The sequence below is a fragment of the Nannobrachium achirus genome (assembly GCF_963921795.1).
Source record: "Nannobrachium achirus genome assembly, chromosome: 22".
NCBI classification, from domain to species: Eukaryota; Metazoa; Chordata; class Actinopteri; order Myctophiformes; family Myctophidae; genus Nannobrachium; species Nannobrachium achirus.
In genome coordinates this window covers 49,270,673-49,290,511 of record NC_137829.1, presented here as the reverse complement: position 1 = coordinate 49,290,511, position 19,839 = coordinate 49,270,673, and the positions used below count along the sequence as shown (strand labels likewise).

General features: G+C 46.7%; 1 protein-coding gene across 1 annotated transcript in view; it reads left to right on the top strand.

Moving 5' to 3' along the window:
- Positions 1-19,839, top strand: part of arhgap15 (Rho GTPase activating protein 15) — a gene marked incomplete at its 3' end in the record, with an annotated part of 160,563 nt that overhangs the window by 73,147 nt on the left and 67,577 nt on the right. The gene's annotated exons all lie outside the window — the stretch shown is intronic.

Here is a 19,839-nt window from a genome sequence, read left to right as displayed (position 1 = left end):
ATGAGGCTGATTTGAAAAATGTGGGGCAGAGGTTCTAGATTGGCATCCAGGGAGTGTGTGTGCTCAGTTTGGCAGCGATCGGGCCAACGGTGACTGAGATTAGCTGTTCACAAACTGCGAGGACGCACGGACGCACGCACGCACGCACGGACGCACGCACGCACGGACGCACGGACGCACGGACGGACGGACGGACGGACGGAGGGGAAAAACATACTCTCCCTCAGCCTTCGGCTGGTGGAGACAATAAAGAGAAGGTGCATCAATAGAGGGGGCGAATAATATATAAGTATATATTGTGGAGACTGAACCCAAACCAAGGCACAAGAGAGCAAAGACCGTGTTGCCAACTCGGGCATTTATTGAACAGTTCTTATTTTACAACAGCATTGTAATGCAACGTAGCATGAATGAACAACATAAATGTGAATAACTGAAATTGTCTTTTAATAAATCAACACAAGGTTTTCCCGGGACGGGGCTGTCGTTTCTCCTCTTCGTGGGGCGGCCAGGGGGGTAGGTAAGAGTTACTTTAAAGGGGTTTCCCTCCACAGGAAACAGGCGAGTATAATTCCATTGTATAGTCTCTCTTCCCACCGGCGCTAGGTGAGTATAGTTCCTCTCTACAGGTGACAGGTAAAGTATTTCTTTCCATAGGTAATAGGTGAGTATAGTTCTTTTCCACAGGTGACAGGTAATAGGTGAGTATAGTTCTTTTCCACAGGTGACAGGTAATAGGTGAGTAGGTGCCCGCTCTTACACAAATCCGTCTAATTCTCTATCTTCTAAATAAAATGAACACGGGGTATAATGGGCCTGGGGCCAGAGAATTTCCGGATACTAGTAAGGTTTTAAGGGAAGTGAGATATACTCAACAAAATAGGAATAGGGGTGGCTCGCTGGGGGTCCGGAAGGTAAGGCTGTGGTCTCCTTTTCCAGGTCCTTCTCCTCAGCTCGCCGAGTACACACTCTCCAGTGATAGGTACACACTCCACAGTGAGTCAGGTTTGCGCTCCTCATTGATCCCGGTACACACTCCTCAGTGTCAGTCCGCTCCCAGTCCATGCCTAGAAGTAATGAGTAGAAGGAACATTACTATAATGCACTTTACACAGTAACATGCGGTGGAGAGGGAAATATGGTGGCTCTTACCGCCTGTCTGCCCATGATCAGCTTGTCAGAGACTCCCAGCACAGACTGAAGGGGAGAGCGAGCTCAGTACTTATGCACCCCAGTGTTGGGTGGGGCCCACAGGTGCATATGCTTGTGCCTGATGAAGCGTGTGGGCCGGCAGGTAACGCCCGTCAATCACTTGGCCCACACAGTGTGTTGGTCTGCTAGGGCTCGCTCTCCCATCCAGGGTGCGCTTCTTTGACATGCAGGGCCTACCTGGCGGGCGGTGTCCGAACGAACCACCACACATCCCCCCCCTTAAGTTTGCTACTGGTTCGCAAACTTGCCGCTCTTCCTCATAGAGCCTGGACAGGGCATCGGCATGGGGAATATCCTTCCCTGGTTTATGCTCCACCTCAAAGTTGTAATCCTGCAACTCCAGAAACCAACGTGTTATTCTCTTATTAGTGTCCTTACTTTTAGCCATCCATTTCAATGGTGCGTGGTCCGTTATGAGAGTGAAACGCCTTCCCCACAAATAATAGCGTAGGTGGTGTATGGCCCACTTAATAGCAAGAGCCTCTTTCTCTATCGTTGCATAATTAAGTTCATGCTTTAAGAGCTTTCTGCTAATGAAGACTATTGGGTGCTCTTCGTCATCAATGACTTGCGAGAGCACGGCCCCGAGGCCTGTGTTCGAGGCGTCGGTGTGGAGTAGAAAATTCTTACCGAATTCCGGGGTTTTTAGGACCGGCTCATCGCAGAGCTTCAGTTTGAGGCCTCGGAACACGGCCTCGGTCTCCTCTGTCCAGCGCAGCATATTGGGCCGACTTTGTCGGGTCATCTCGTACAAGGGAGCTGCAAGGGTAGCATAGTTATTTATGAACTTGTTATAGTAGGACATGATTCCCAAGAATGACTTTAACTGCTTCTTGCTGACGGGTTTGGGCCAATCGCGTATACGCTCCACTTTGCGTAATTGGGGTTTTACGCACCCGCGCCCAATAGTGAAACCCAAATATTCGGCCTCATACAGACCTATTCGGCACTTTTTGGCGTTGGCGGTCAGACCCGCTCGTCGGAGAGCTCCCAGGACTGCTTCGATGTGATGGAGGTGATTCTCCCAGGTGCTGCTGTGGATCACAATGTCATCTAAATATGCGGCGGCATAGAGATGATGGGGCCTTAATACTCGGTCCATGAGTCTCTGAAATGTTGCGGGGGCACCGTGTACCCCGAACGGTAAGACAGTATATTGGAACAGCCCTTCAGGGGTAGAGAAGGCTGTTTTCTCTTTGGTTTCTTTTGTAAGGGGCACTTGCCAATAGCCTTTTGTCAAATCGAGGGTGCTTACAAATCGAGCGGGGCCCAGCCGCTCGATTAATTCATCTACCCGGGGCATGGGGTAAGCATCAAAATTTGAAATCTCATTTAATTTACGGAAATCATTGCAGAACCGGATTGTGCCGTCCGGCTTGGGGACCAGCACAATGGGACTCGACCAGGCACTTTCTGACTCCTCTATAATTCCCAGTTGTAGCATATTTGTTACCTCCTCTTTTACGGCTCCTCGCCGGGCCTCTGGGATACGGTACGGACGTTGTCTCACTATTTTCCCCGGGGTTGTTTGGATGTCGTGCGCAATAGCGTGGGTACGGCCCGGCAGTTCTGAGAACCGGTCCGCATTCCTGCTCAGAAGCTCACGTATATCTTGCGCCTGAGCTGGGGACAGTTCCTCTCCAATAGGGACTGGAGGCGGGTTCTGAGAGGAGAGAGTGGTTAGTAGGGCCGGGAGAGCGACAGGAGGCACAACGTGCCACTTTTTCAGCAGATTAATATGGTAAATTTGCATGGTTTTCCGCCGCCCTATTTGGCGCACGCGGTAGTTGACCGGGCCCAGTTTCTCCATAATTTCGTATGGCCCTTGCCATTTTGCGAGAAATTTACATTCGCTCGTGGGAATGAGCACCAGCACTTTTTCGCCCACCTCAAAGCTCCGCAGCGTGGCGCCTCGGTTGTACACCCTGCACTGGGCGCGCTGCGCTTGTTCCATGTGTTCACGAACGAGCGGCCAGATCTTCTTGGCTCTCTCCTGTAATTGTTCAACATGGTCAATGACAGAACGATGTGGGGAAGGTTGGCTTTCCCATGTTTCCTTTGCTATATCCAACAGCCCCCGTGGCTGCCGTCCATATAGCAATTCAAACGGGGAGTACCCCGTAGACGCTTGAGGCACCTCCCGTATGGCGAACAACACCAGCGGAATCAAGCGATCCCAATCTTTGCCATCTATATCTATCAACTTTTTTAACATCTGCTTTAAACTTTTATTAAAGCGTTCCACTAATCCGTCCGATTGCGGGTGAAAGATAGAGGTCTTTATTTTATCTATTTTAAGCCATTTATAGAGTTCGGTGATGACGCGAGACATGAAACATGTGCCTTGATCCGACAAAATGGCATCGGCTATTCCGACCCGGCTGAATAGCATGAAGAGCTCGTGCGCCACTGCCCTGGCTGTAGCGGCTCTCAGGGGTATTGCCTCGGGGTACCGAGTTGCATAGTCTAGTATTACCAATATATATTTGTGTCCCCGAGCCGATTTGGGGAGGGGGCCGACTATATCCATACCAATGCGGCTGAATGGGGTGGAAATGATAGGCATAGGTATGAGAGGGTTACGTTGGAAAGGACGGGGTGCGGTGAGCTGGCATACACCGCAGCCTTTGCAAAAGTCCTCTACTGCTCGTTTTATGCCTGGCCAATAAAACCGTGCATTGATGCGATCGGTGGTTTTCTTCACGCCCAGGTGCGCCCCCAGCTGGTGCGTGTGGGCCAAATACAATACTCTGGTGACATATTCTTTTGGCACGAGCAGCTGTTCTATCACGTCCCCAGTGTTGTTCCGCCACCCTCTATACAGTAAATCCCTCCGCACAAAGAAATAGGGGGAAATTAATTCACTCACCCCTTCACATAGTTTCCCATCAATCGCGCTGACGTTCCTCCGAGCATTTTCCAGGTTCGGATCGTTCCACTGTTGTGTGGCGAAGTCCCCTCTGAGCGGAGAGCTCTCATCCTCCTCTTCGGGGAAGTCAGGCCACGCCACCGGCTCTGGCTCTTCTGACGAGGTGCCCCGCGGCGCTTCCTCCGCCTCGGGTGCATCTCCCTGCAGCTCCTCGTCTGGAGAGGGTTCGCTCTCTGGTCCCTCTGAGTCGGCGCGGAAGACCGGGCACGCGGGCAATGAGTTCCTCCAACGGGGGCCCGGCCGGATCTTTCTTCTTCGCCGCGGCCGCGGCGGTCCTCTGCCCCCCGGGTTCCAATGTCTCTCAAACAGCACACAGTCCGTGCCGATGAGCAGTGGGACCGGTAGGTTAGGTACAATTCCAGCTTCCACTTCGACATCTCCTTTGGTGGATTGGACGCGTATCAGCGTCGTTGGGTAGGAGCGCACATCCCCATGCACACAGCTGACCGGCATACGGCTGGAGGTGGGACGCCCGGCATGCTCAGCGTGTACCAGCGTGACGACGCTCCCCGAGTCGAGAAGAGCCTGGGTGTCCACTCCGTCAATTCTCACCGGCAGGTTGGAGTGGCGCCGCCGCTGGCTCCCGGAGTGAAGGCAGGGGCGTCGGCCGTCGGAGGCGGCGGTGGCGGATGGCATGGATACGTCCCGGTCTCGGTCCGGGCAGGACCATGCGATATGATCCGCTTTCCCGCAGACGTAGCACCGGCGTGATGTCTGCGGTTGGCTTCGGGCAGTCCGCTCTGTGGTGGCTCGTCTCGTAGTAGTAGGCGACAGGGGAGTAGCCGGAGGCCGCGAGCGGTCCCGGTTGTAACGTGCCTCCCCCGTCCCTCTGGGAATCTCTGACTTTGTGCTTCTCATCATCTCTGTACTCACTTGGTGATTTTCCAGGAGCGCAACCAGGGCCTCCACGGAATTTGGGCTCACCTGTGAGGCATAGCGGCGGGCATCAGGCGGCAGGGAACGTATACATTTGTCTATGACAATTCTCTCAATCAGTGGCGGGTCACCGGCCGTAGTCAGCCACCCATGAGTTAGGCGGAGGAGAGCGGCTATTTGTGGCCGAGGCGGCAGCGCCACTTGCATGTTCCACCCATGGAAGCGCTGGGCTCGGGCCGGCATACTATAACCTTGACTAGCCAAGATAGCTGCTTTCAGGCGCCTATATTCACGGGCCTCTGCCAGGGGTAGGTCACGGCACACACGTTGGGCTTCTCCTGAGAGGAAAGGAGCGATGATGCTGCCCCAGTCGGGGACGGGCCATCGTTCCCGGGCAGCGGTGCGCTCGAACACCTCCAGGAAGGCTTCAATATCATCATCGGGGGACAGTTTCGTTAACACTTCTCCAGGCGAACGTGTGGGATTAACGTTTTGGTCAATTTGGATTTTCTCTATTAATTTAGTCACCGCTTGCTGTAATTCGGCCTGGCTCTGTAACAGAGCGTCTAGGGCCGGTGTGGTTGTCATATTGCGTCTAGGTGAGGTTCAGTACCCGTATTCTGCACACCATGTGTGGAGACTGAACCCAAACCAAGGCACAAGAGAGCAAAGACCGTGTTGCCAACTCGGGCATTTATTGAACAGTTCTTATTTTACAACAGCATTGTAATGCAACGTAGCATGAATGAACAACATAAATGTGAATAACTGAAATTGTCTTTTAATAAATCAACACAAGGTTTTCCCGGGACGGGGCTGTCGTTTCTCCTCTTCGTGGGGCGGCCAGGGGGGTAGGTAAGAGTTACTTTAAAGGGGTTTCCCTCCACAGGAAACAGGCGAGTATAATTCCATTGTATAGTCTCTCTTCCCCACCGGCGCTAGGTGAGTATAGTTCCTCTCTACAGGTGACAGGTAAAGTATTTCTTTCCCATAGGTAATAGGTGAGTATAGTTCTTTTCCACAGGTGACAGGTAATAGGTGAGTATAGTTCTTTTCCACAGGTGACAGGTAATAGGTGAGTAGGTGCCCGCTCTTACACAAATCCGTCTAATTCTCTATCTTCTAAATAAAATGAACACGGGGTATAATGGGCCTGGGGCCAGAGAATTTCCGGATACTAGTAAGGTTTTAAGGGAAGTGAGATATACTCAACAAAATAGGAATAGGGGTGGCTCGCTGGGGGTCCGGAAGGTAAGGCTGTGGTCTCCTTTTCCAGGTCCTTCTCCTCAGCTCGCCGAGTACACACTCTCCAGTGATAGGTACACACTCCACAGTGAGTCAGGTTTGCGCTCCTCATTGATCCCGGTACACACTCCTCAGTGTCAGTCCGCTCCCAGTCCATGCCTAGAAGTAATGAGTAGAAGGAACATTACTATAATGCACTTTACACAGTAACATGCGGTGGAGAGGGAAATATGGTGGCTCTTACCGCCTGTCTGCCCATGATCAGCTTGTCAGAGACTCCCAGCACAGACTGAAGGGGAGAGCGAGCTCAGTACTTATGCACCCCAGTGTTGGGTGGGGCCCACAGGTGCATATGCTTGTGCCTGATGAAGCGTGTGGGCCGGCAGGTAACGCCCGTCAATCACTTGGCCCACACAGTGTGTTGGTCTGCTAGGGCTCGCTCTCCCATCCAGGGTGCGCTTCTTTGACATGCAGGGCCTACCTGGCGGGCGGTGTCCGAACGAACCACCACAATATACATAAAGTGTCTTGCAAAAGAGACCATAGCAGTCAATGCTAGTTAGTGCAAACAAGTATCTCACAGTCATTGTTAAACAAAGCAAAAATACTCAGAAACTACCAACACTAACAACCTAATAGTGCAGTGTCAAAAAATCAGTGCGAAAAAAGAAGAAACTAGGAGGCGTGTCACCGCAAGGCGCACATGAGCACTCATCCTGGAAGGTCCTTAGAGGTCAAAGTCAATACAGCAATAGTTCCTTAGAGGTCAAAGTCAATACAGCAATGGTTCCGTAAGTCTAAGTGATGGACGGGTCCATTTGTTTCCATTTGTGCACTCTCAGAATCACAGACCTTACAGACCTGTTATGGTCATTCAGGGCTATCCTATCCACAACTTTCCAACATCCCATCGTGCATTGCGCAGAATGTGCAGGCAGCTTCCGGCGCTGCAGCTGAGAGTGATCTACAAGCTCACAACGGTTGCATCTGCGACGCGACGTGAGCTTGTATGTCTGCTGTTAACCGGAAGTGTCCCGCAAATAATGCTACAGTAAATTCTCGCGGAAACAGGGGGATAGCTCTTTATGTGTTTCTGGTGATATTATTGTCAACTCATTTTGTACGTCCGTGGTGAAAATGGAATTTTGACAGAAATGTCCACCACAAGCCAGCATGGTGATGACCCCTGTTCTCCACCTTTCCTGGACGCGAGTTTCTAAATTCTAGGAGAGCTAAGGAAAAACCACGCCCCGGACTCATTTTTGAAGCATGTGATTGGCTGAACCGGAGGTAGGGAGCGCTCCATTGTAGTCACTTGGACCGCGGCAGAGGTGCACCAAAACCTGAACCTATCCTTTAACCCATTCAGGCCGGGAACACATTTTGCTGTTTGGGAGGGGCTTACAGTACATGTACAGTATGTAGCAACATATTTGTTTTGTAGGCTAATTTCTGATTTAGCCCTATTCTATAGGTTAGGCCTTAACCCTAACCCTAACCCCAACTCTAACCCTAACCTTAACCTCAGTAAAACTAACGCTGGTGAATGCTAACCTGGTGAAATGCTAACCTGGTGAAATGCTAACCTGCTGAGTCTGCTGACGCTGGTGAGTAGCTAACCTGCCGACGCTGGTGAAAACGAGCGCTCCTTGCCTTAGCAAGGAGAATTTAGAAACTCGCTTCCTGGACGAGGGCCCACTTGAACATCTCGGCGGCCCACCCATCTGACCACTTGTTAACAAGCGGTCAGGTTGGGTAGCTGTGGGCCGAGTGCATTTTCAGAGCATGTTTATTTTCATGATCAATCAATCGATTGTGTTCCGGCTTAGATCAATGCAATAATACGTTCTTATTTATCGGTATCACAATACCAGTAAGCCGCCTCAGGGAGAGAAAGCGACCTCGAAGGACGAGGTGGCGCCATGTCTTGGCCATCTGGCCAAAGGGATTGGTTCCTCTGGCATCACAGCAATCTCCATATATGGCAATAAAAGGGATTTGGTTCCCATGACATCACAGTGATGTCAGAGCGTGAGAGTCAATCAACAATAAAGACAAGCATTAAACAGACAGACAGACAGACAGACAGACAGACAGACAGACAGACAGACAGACAGACAGACTGTCCCTTTTATGCCCATATATGGAGATCCCTGAGATGCCAGGGGAACAATTCCCTTTTATGCCCATATATGGAGATATGGAGATCCCTGGGATGACAGGGGAACCAAATCCCCAATCCCCCCTGATGTCCACATCACTGTGACATCACTATGACTCTGACCCTTTACGCTCATATATCGACATCCCTGCATCATGTCCACATCATCACTGTGACATCACTGTGACTCTGTGCCACACTGTCCAGATGGCCAAGACAGTGATGTGTCAGGGGAACCACAGTGTCAGGCGCTGTGCCGGTTCTGACAGTAAACTGTGACCTATGGTCGCAATGAACACATTTTTCACGGTTTTAAAGAAAAGCAAAACCATGATTTTCTTTTTTAATATATATTCATGTTACACTATCAATAAAATCTTTGTGTTTTGACAATTATCTGGGGGACCACTTGCAATATCCTCCCGGCCCACCCTAGCGGGCCACAGGCCACAGGTTGAGAACCGCTGGCGTACAGAGCAGCGCTAGAACTAGCACAAGTAGTACTTTATCATCGTCACGTTAACGCTATCAGACGTAGCCGTCGACATTCCTCAGTATGTACAGCAACAAAGACCGCTTTAATTAATACAAATAAGTTTTTTTCAAAACCTGTGTTAATTTCAATGGCGTTAAACAACTTGTTAGATCCGATTTGAACAGAAGCGTCCACACCTAAAACCCGAACACTAAAGTCACAAAGCCAAGAGCTCGACTTTGAAAGGCTATTCTAAAAATATGACGTGACCCCCACGTTGCAGTAAGAGAAGGCTCCTTTGTGGATCGGCAGGCCTGTCATGCATTCCATGGCACAATTACACGTTGCTCCATGTTCCTCAGTACAGTACCGGCATTATCACGCTCCCTCGCTTGTTTTTCAGCGTGGATCGGTCACGTTGGAGACTGTTTACCGATTTTGCAAAAAAAAAAAAGCCCCAAATTAAAGACGATATGCTAATTGAGAGGGGTACTGCTAAGGAGCCCCACCACCACCACCCCCCACCCCCAGTCAAATATCAATGGGGTGACACGATAAACAGACAGACCTTTTGTCTCCATCAGGACTGACTCCCGACACAGCTTCGCCCCGGGGATCTGTTATTCAGATGGCGTCTGGTTTTTTGGCAACTGGGACGACGATGACACGCAATGTGCTCTGCTAATTCTGGACAGCCTCTGGTAAAAAACCAATGAATTAAGCAATAAATACGGAACAGAGAACAGAGCTGGCCTTGCTGGGTATGGCACTCCGTAAGGACGGTTAACCTTCCGTCTGCATGTTTGACCCCTGGATGTTCCGTGTGAACGGGCGAGCAGGGGCGTCACAAGGGGTAGGAAAGTGGGACTGAGTTACCAGGGCCCAAGGTGGAGGGGCCCTAGTAACTTTAGCTATTGAAAAATAGCAGATATACAAGCTCACAGCGCGGCACCGAGTGCCGCGCTGCGAGCTTGTAGATCTGCTATTTTTGAAAAGTCGTGAAAATGTGTGCAAATCTTTGAATAGATGTATTTTTTAAGCGAACATTTGTAACTCAAATTTTGCTTCTGGGGGTCCCTGGAGCGAAATATTTTGAGATCGGGGTCCGTGGCCAAATACATATCATCTTGGGGGTCCTTGACATAGGTTTCTTGCACACGTTTTCACGATTTTTCAAAAATAGCAGATCTACAAGCTCGCAGCGCGGCACTCGGTGCCGCGCTGTGAGCTTGTATATCTGCTATTTTTCAATAGTTAACATTCATGGGGGGCCCCGCAGTGAATCCTTGTACCCAGGGCCCAGAGTTTGGTGTGACGCCCCTGCGGGCGAGTGATCCCTTATCGTGGCCACGGCCAGGAATGTAAGTTGTGCTGTCCACACACACACGCATACACACACGTGCACGCGCGCGCGCGCACACACACACACACACACACACACACGCATGGGTCTGCAGGGGCGTCCCAAGGGGAGGGGAAAAGTAGGACTGAGTTACTAGGGCCCAAGGTGGAGGGGGGGCCTTAATTATTTAGCTATTGAAAAATAGCAGATGTACAAGCTCACAGCGTGGCACCGAGTGCCGCGCTGCGAGCTTGTACATGTGCTATTTCTGAAAAGTTGTGAAGTTGTGTCCAAATCTTTGAATACATGTGTTTTTTTAAGCGAACATTTGTAACTAAAATTTTGCTTCTGGGAGGTCCCTGCAACTAAATATTTTGAGATGGGAAACAGTTAAAAAAAAAAAAACCTTAGAAGGATTTGAAATAATATTATTCAAAGACACATTTTCAGGATTTTTCAAAAATAGCAGATCGACAAGCTCGCAGCGCAGCACCGATAGTTAAAGCACAAAACAATGCGTAATAATGCGTTCCCATGTCTAAATGGGTTAAACCTCCCTCCCTCCTATGAAGAACATTCATGGGGGGCCCCGCGGTGAATCCTTGTACCCATAGGGCCCAGAATTTGGTGTGACACCCCTGTGCGTATGCGTGTGCTCATGGTATAATCTGAGGTCTCCCTCCCCGTGTTAGAGAGCTCTGTGCACGCATTGTTCTCCCACTGCCTCTGAGAGTGCCGTCTTTTATTGCCTCAGAAGGGGCTACCGCTTTGTCAGGTGATTGATCCCTTGATATGGGAAGAGGATGTGAAGGGGCCACCTTGTCTTGTTCCCTCTCTGATCCACAGCCTCAGGTCCTCTTGGCGACGTTGATTGATTCACACGCGGCTCCTCCGTCTGCGCGCCAGGGCAGCTGCGTACATCACAAGGAGGCTCCCCGGTTGGCCGTGTGATGCTCTCCTTGCAGGTCATGAAGCACTCGTTAACCTATGTCTCTTTAAAGTGGATAAAGAGCCCAAAACGCTGTCGCGGCGAGGGGCCTTTTTAAGTCACGGCAGTCGCGTTTGATGCCAGAGATAATAAGGAGAAGCGGTGTCCGCCGTACGGTCAGGTTGTCTCATGCACCCATTCAGTGACGGGTCGTAATTCTTTTAGAGACGCACATTCGGGCATTTTGGAGCGGTGACCAAATCCGCCTTTGATTGATTGATTGAAGAATTTATTAGAAGTTTGCAATAGAAAAAAGTACAGTTTCATGACAGTACAAATCACTGGTACAAGGTCAACTAAAAGGAGATCCTAGAAAGTCGAGGCTTATTTCCACAGGAACCACACAGGGACTACACCATGAATTTTCATTTTTCCAATTTTTATGTATTTTCATGGTGTCCCACAAGCAACTTCTATCCTCACAAAGTCCTATTTCTGACCATTGTGTCTTTCTCAGTTTATGGGAAGATCTATGTTAGCATGTCTCAGAACGGTCCTGATTGTGAAATGTCAGATTTGTGATGTCACAAGGCCTGAGAAGGAGGCAGGAGGAGCTGGGAGAGGGTTGGGGAGGGGTGGGCAGGCCTGAGAAGGAGGCAGGAGGAGCTGGGAGAGGGTTGGGGAGGGGTGGGCAGGCCTGCTGAGCAGGAGCTGGGGAGGAGTGTGGGGCCAAAACTGGCTCAATAGCGCAGTCCTCCCACTCAGGACAAGGTGGTACTGCAGCTGAAAATGCTCTGAAAGCCAGGCAGAAATAACAGGGGCTCTGTATTCAGGAGTGGTAATTTAGCCTCAAACCTTTTCAAAAACGTTTTTGGGACACAAACAGTGTTATATAAATTATTTTTAAATGCATGGTGTAGGACCTTTAAGTATCTCATATAACATTGAAAGACAGACGGAGGTATCGGCATTGAATTTGTGAGACTATCTTCTCTTTTTTTTGCGCAAAGAATATACACAGATTGTCGTGCTGGGACCTGCAACAACCACCACAACCTTTTGACATTTTTAAAAGCAGGTGAAAATATAGTTTTTTTTAAAGCTCTCCGAGCCGCGGAAAGGAGCCAAATCCATGCATGAAGCACCTTTGTTTTGCAGCTCCAACACACGCGTCGTCGATACCCTATCCCTATATTTGCACATACGTGTGATGTTTCTTCATTTAGACCAGGTATACCCTGGTCTAAATGAAGAAATTGATTTTAAACCATTTCTGTAAAGGTGATTTATTTGGTTATTTACATATTGAAAGTATGAGTTATGCAATTTGTCATATATGTCTATATTGTTGGTATAGGTGGGCGATATGAATGTAAATACACAATACTTACTATGTATATGAGTTAGATTGCTTACATTGATCCTGATGAGATATATATATATGTGTTATGATTGGTTCCCTTGGCCACAAGGAGGTATAAGAGGACATGCACCTACGGTGCCATCCCCCTATAGCCACGCCCTGAAGAAGACACTCTTTGTGTCGAAACCGGTCGGCTTTATTGGCTTTTTATTGTTTTAATATGTAATAGCCCTAGTTGTCAAATAAAGGCTTTTTAATGCGTTCCTTGGCTCCAAGTGTGCGAGAAGAACTTCCCGATGGGACCCCATGCTGATTTGATCCTATATTAACTTCTAGCACCTCAAACACGACAAGACTGGAGATACTACACATGCTAAACTCTGAAGCACTCGGCTCATCTTGTTTCATACGTGTGATGTCATTGTAGCTAAAAGCATTTAACCCCCCCCCCCCCCCCCCCCCACACACACACACACACACACACACACAATTGCTCCCTGATATACACACATTACCACAAGCGGTGTGTGTGTGTGTGTGTGTGTCCAAATGTTGACAAACCTCACTGGTCATAAACACCGGCATGGAGCTCTCTCACAGACCAGGGACAGCTTATTCACTGAAGAAGTAAGACGTCTCAGGGCGACAAGCGACCGGTCGCGCCATATCTTGGCCGTCTGGCCAGTGATGTATATCGGACCAGTTACCCATATATGGAGACTCCTGGTACCCATATGTGGAGATCCATCTGACATCATATATACCAGCCACACAGATATGGGCTGTCTTCCTCCATATATGGGCATTCCAATATGAAGTCCTGTTAGATATGGGCTTACTATTGATGACATCAGGGATCTCCTTATATGGGCATAAAAGGGATTCTGTTAGAGTGGTTCCCATGACATCTCAACGCAACATACAATCCCTTGCATGCCCATACATGGAGATCCCCGTCTGAACCAGCCACACCACTGTGATGTCACATGTTTATGCCCATATGGAGATCCCTGCGCTGAGTATCTGACATCACTGTGATGTGTCAGGGGAACCACAGTGTCAGGCGTTATCCCTGCTCTGGGTATCTGACATCACTGTGATGTCACCTGTGATGTCACAGTGATGTGTCAGGGGAACCACAGTGTCAGGCGTTACAGAGATACGGACAAGATGTGCCGGTTTTAACTGCGACCAATTAAAAAAAAAAACGTAAAAGCAAACCATGAATTCCGGCGCTACCTCCGTTTTGATACGGAGCGTCTGGCAAACATTTGGAGTTGGAAAATCCCATTTTTTGCGAGAGGGACTTTTGCCTCGCAGGAGAGAAGAGACACGGGAAGACTGGAAGGAAAGCATGCTAACGTGGAACCGATCATATCAATTTAATAAGCCCTCGTTAGTATTGATTTAATCACAGCCAGGCATAAGATGAGCCCGCGGACACACAAGCTCCTATTGTGCTGGATATACAAAAAAGAAATGTAGAGTTATAATTATTCGGGATTGTTTATTTTTGTTGTCTTGTGTACGAGTACACAACAACAACATTGTTGCACAACAGCAAAGATAAATAATAAGAATAGCAACAATAGCGAGACAGAATATAAAAGTTAATATATTAGTCACAGCTCCATTTGAGATGTTTGAAGGTGACTCCTCCTACTTCTATACATAATGTGTATTGATTGATTGATTGAATTATTAATCAGAAATGTAAACAGCATGTGGTACAGTAAGAAAAATGTACTCAATAATAAATACAAATGTTCAAAGGAGATGGGCAGGGGTGTCACACCAAATTCTGGGCCCTGGGTACAAGGATTCACTGCGGGCCCCCCATGAATGTTAACTATTGAAAAATAGCAGATATACAAGCTCACAGCGCGGCACCGAGTGCCGCGCTGAGCTTGTATATCTGCTAGGTGCCGCGCTGTGAGCTTGTATATCTGCTATTTTTCAATAGATAAAGTTACTATAGGGCCCCTCCACCTTGGGCCCCAGTAACTCAGTCCCACTTTCCTACCCCTTGTGACGCCCCTGGAGATGGGACATTTACCTCCCCTTGTGGTCTCCTGTTAGATTCTTTCAAATCAAGACAGATTTGTAAGAAACCAGTGATGCACATCCTTTAATGCAGTGGTTCCAAAATAATCATATTTTAACTGGGGACCCCCCCCCCACCCACCCTGACAAGCACTAAGAGTTGAGGCATTACATTTTGTATATCAGGGTTCTATTGTGAAAATAGCAGATCTACAGTACATGCTCACAACGCTATTTTCACAATTTCTGCCTCTAATATTTGACAATTAGTTATTAAAAAGTCCCTAAATTGTCACTTTAGAAATGTGCTATAGGCCTACACTTAAACCTTGTGTTGGTTTGTTTACTGTTGATTGAGAAAACAGTGTTGCACATTAAGTTAATCATCTGGCGACCCCCCAAAATAATTTGGGGACCCCCCCTGGGGGTCCCGACCCACAGGTTGAGAAACACTGCTTTAATGGATGGTGTCAGGACATTCCACATTTCGGTAGCAGAGTAATAGAATGACAATGTTCCCATGTTTGTTCTAAATTTGGGGGCCCGATCAGGAGAAGTAGCTGTTAGGCAGACAGGTATGAGGGTGTCGAGGGAACTGCCCCTTTGACTATCTCAAATACCAATCCTGTTGATATCGGCATAACCCTGTCTTCAACCGTGAGCCATCCCAAACTAGCAAAGTGGGTCGGATATTAGGTGGGTCATGGACCTATACGGCCGAGAAGTAGTGGTATGAGTTTGTTTTGGGAGGTCTGAAGCTTAGTTTTTAGTGACATTAGATGCAGTGTTAATTTTGGCAGCAGATTTTTGATTTAGTTTTAGTTGCAGTCTTTTGAATAAAATGCGATTTAGTTTTAGTCATATTTTAGTCATCTGAAATGTTTTAGTTTTAGTCTAGTTTTAGTCGACCAAATATCACAATAATTTAGTCGACTAAATGTACAGTTGATTTTGTCGACGAAACATTTTTGGCGGGCCTTGATAAATGGTAAATAAAATGGTAAATGGTGCATTTATATAGCGCTTTTATCCAAAGCGCTTTACAGAGATTGTGCATTACATTCACCCATTCACGCACACATTCATACACCGGTGGCGGAGGAAACCATGCAAGCCACCAACCTGCTCACCGGGAGCAATGATGGTGTCGTAATGGCTGATTTTACACACTTGGTTGGCTCTGAAAATAGCCGATCTACAAGCTCACAACGCGTCGCGCTATTGCAACTCTGATAGTGCAACCAAACATAAAATTATGTGTCTTTTAGTTCTAATGGATCTCTTCTCTACTAGTCCCTACCGTGACATTTTTGTCTAGTTTTTATTTGTTGACAAAATTGTCAATATATTTAGTCATAGTTTTAGTCATCACAGCTTAGTGTTTATTTAGTTTCTATTTAGTTTTCATCAGTGAAAAAAGGTAGTCGACGAACATTTTTTGTCATAGTTTTTGTCGACAAAATCAACACTGATTGGATGTGCAAACTGTGCAGTATGTGTGTCTACATGTATATTGTGCAGTATGTGTGTCTACATGTATATTGTGCAGTATGTGTGTCTACATGTATATAACTGTGCAGTATGTGTGTCTACATGTATATTGTGCAGTATGTGTGTCTACATGTATATTGTGCAGTATGTGTGTCTACATGTATATAACTGTGCAGTATGTGTGTCTACATGTATATTGTGCAGTATGTGTGTCTACATGTATATTGTGCAGTATGTGTGTCTACATGTATATTGTGCAATATGTGTGTCTACATGTATATAACTGCGCAGTATGTGTGTCTACATGTATATAACTGTGCAGTATGTGTGTCTACATGTATATAACTGTGCAGTATGTGTGTCTACATGTATATTGTGCAGTATGCGTGTCTACATGTATATTGTGCAGTATGTGTGTCTACATGTATATAACTGTGCAGTATGTGTGTCTACATGTATATAACTGTGCAGTATGTGTGTCTACATGTATATTGTGCAGTATGTGTGTCTACATGTATATTGTGCAGTATGTGTGTCTACATGTATATAACTGTGCAGTATGTGTGTCTACATGTATATAACTGTGCAGTATGTGTGTCTACATGTATATAACTGTGCAGTATGTGTGTCTACATGTATATAACTGTGCAGTATGTGTGTCTACATGTATATTGTGCAGTATGTGTGTCTACATGTATATTGTGCAGTATGTGTGTCTACATGTATATAACTGTGCAGTATGTGTGTCTACATGTATATAACTGTGCAGTATGTGTGTCTACATGTATATTGTGCAGTATGTGTGTCTACATGTATATAACTGTGCAGTATGTGTGTCTACATGTATATTGTGCAGTATGTGTGTCTACATGTATATAACTGTGCAGTATGTGTGTCTACATGTATATAACTGTGCAGTATGTGTGTCTACATGTATATAACTGTGCAGTATGTGTGTCTACATGTATATTGTGCAGTATGTGTGTCTACATGTATATTGTGCAGTATGTGTGTCTACATGTATATTGTGCAGTATGTGTGTCTACATGTATATTGTGCAGTATGTGTGTCTACATGTATATTGTGCAGTATGTGTGTCTACATGTATATTGTGCAGTATGTGTGTCTACATGTATATTGTGCAGTATGTGTGTCTACATGTATATTGTGCAGTATGTGTGTCTACATGTATATTGTGCACTCAAGCAGTGCATAATTCACCCTTCGTTAGCCTTCTGGTTGGTCCCTGACTGACCAACCAGCAGGCTCCATCTGCCTTGTCCCGCCCTGGTTCCGCCTTTTTTAAGTTGAATTTACTAGAACATAATTTTTGGAGAAATAAAAACATTTAAAAACATGCCGAGTCACCATACTGCCACTGAGCTGCTCCATTTTACTGAAACCAAGTTTGAAATTAGAACTGAACACACAGAATAACAATATGAAGCAACTGAATTAAAATGGCAGTGGATGTAGTGTCCCACCGAGTGTCCCACCAAGACACAGCAACCAATGTGTGGGAAGAGGGGTAGGACAGCGGGCGGGACTTGAAAAAGGGTGAATTGTGGGCTCGCTGAAAGCGAGCACGCGTATGTTATCTTCGTTATTTATCTATCAGTCAAGTTCTCCTCGACAGTACAAAGGCAGGGCCCTTAGCCAGTGAGGTGCAGCCAAAGGGTAGATCTTTGTGCCCACACATGTGTTACAGAACATGCGAGCCCACACTGTTTCGTAGGAACAGTATTTCTAGTTATGTTTTGATATGCAAGACACACACAGGCAGACAGGCACATTATCAACAATGACAAGTGATGTCCGCTTTTGTCATCAGCAGTGGTGGAAAAAGTACTCACATTTTGTTTTTACTTGAGTAAAAGTATCAATACTGCAATGTAGAAATACTCCGTTACAAGTAAAAGTCCAGAATAAAAAATGTACTTGAGTAAAAGTACGAAAGTATTGGCATCAAAATGTACTTGAAGTACCAAAAGTAAAAGTACAAAATGTTTGAGAATAGCAGATCTACAAGCTCACAACGCGTCGCAATGCGACGCGTTGTGAGCTTAGTAGATCGGCTATTTTCAAATAGCCACGGTATAGAATAGGGCTAAAGTGCATTAATGTGTGTTGTATAATACCAGTAAGACTCCCTAATCGGGAGATAAGCGACTGTCAGGTCGCATGTAAAAATCGGTCTGATGGTGGCGCTGAATGGGACAGATACATGTTTGCAAAGTAACAAGTAAATAAAGTTTTCAAATAATTGTAGTGGAGTAAAAGTGCAATATTTGGATCTGAGATGTAGTGGAGTAGAAGTAAAAGTACTGAAACTGTACTTAAAGGGGCACTCCACCACTTTTCAACCTATGTTCATATAATTGGTCCTCACTCAAAAACATTTTTTTTTCTTTTTTTTTCTTTTTTTCAGAGGAGGGCTGTGGGCAGGTCAGAAACCCATCGTCTTGTCATCGATTGCCAATCCAGCTTATAGAAACTGCAGGCTTTCTATTCCTGAAAAGTTGCAATTTTAAAGTGGAAGCCATTGTTCTCGCGATACTAAAAATTACATATCTTTTTTCAAAAATATTGATTACATTTTTTTTGGGAAAATGATGATGTCACAAGACAATGAATTCTGAACTTCCCACAGCTCTCCTAGGAGACTTGGACCAAGTAGAAAAAAAATTGTGATATTTTATCATGAACATTAGTGAGGACCTATTATATGAAGACAGGTTGAAAAGTGGTGAACTACTCCTTTAAGTACAGTACTTAAGTAAATGTACTTGGTTACTTTACACCACTGGTCATCAGCACTTTACTTCACAGCGTAAAGTTTAACACACATAATATAAAGTAGGAGTCTGACTGACGTAACTTCACAAAAGACCAGCGTCAGCACGTGTTGCGCCGACATACTTCGCCTTGCTTTGCGCCGCCGTTTGAAGTGACATCTGATACGTTGTGGACCTTGTGAATTTGATAACCCTTTTAACCAAACCCATCAAGAGGGGCTTAGTTTGAAAATCTCTGTAATAGTTTTCTATAGGTGGGCCCGTGGGTGGCGGACTGGGGGTGGGAGGGGCGTTTAGCAGCTGTCGGTGCCCTCTCGGTCAGGGCGTCGCACCAAATTCTGGGCCCCGGGTACGAGGACTCACTGTGGGCCCCCCGCCATGAATGTTCTTCATAGCGGGAGAGGGTTTAACCCATTTAGACTGGGAACGCATCATTACGCATTCTTTTGTGTTTTAACTGTTGAAAAATAGCAGATATACAAGCGCGCTGCGAGCTTGTAGATCTGCTATTTTCCTGAAAATGTGTGTTTTTTTTGTTTTTTTTAATCTATGTTTCTATGTCAGTGGTGCTGAAACCTTTTCATGTGAAGGACCCCCAAAATGATATGTATTTGGCCACGGACCCCCATCTCAAAATATATTCCAGGGACCTCCCCATAAGCAAAATTTGAGTTACAAATGTTTGCTTAAAAAAAAATACATATATTCAAAGATTTGCACACATTTTCATGACTTTTCAAGTAGCAGATCTTTTCAAGTAGCAGATCTTTTCAAGTAGCAGATCAACAGATCAAGTAGCAGATCAAGTAGCAGATCTACAAGCTCGCAGCGTGGCACTCGGTGCCGCGCTGCGAGCTTGTAGATCTGCTATTTTTCAATAGTTAAAGTATAAAACAATTAAGGCCCCTCCACCTTGGGTCCTAGTAACTCAGTCCCACTCCCCCCCCCCTTGTGACGCCCCTGCCCTCGGTGAGTGGGA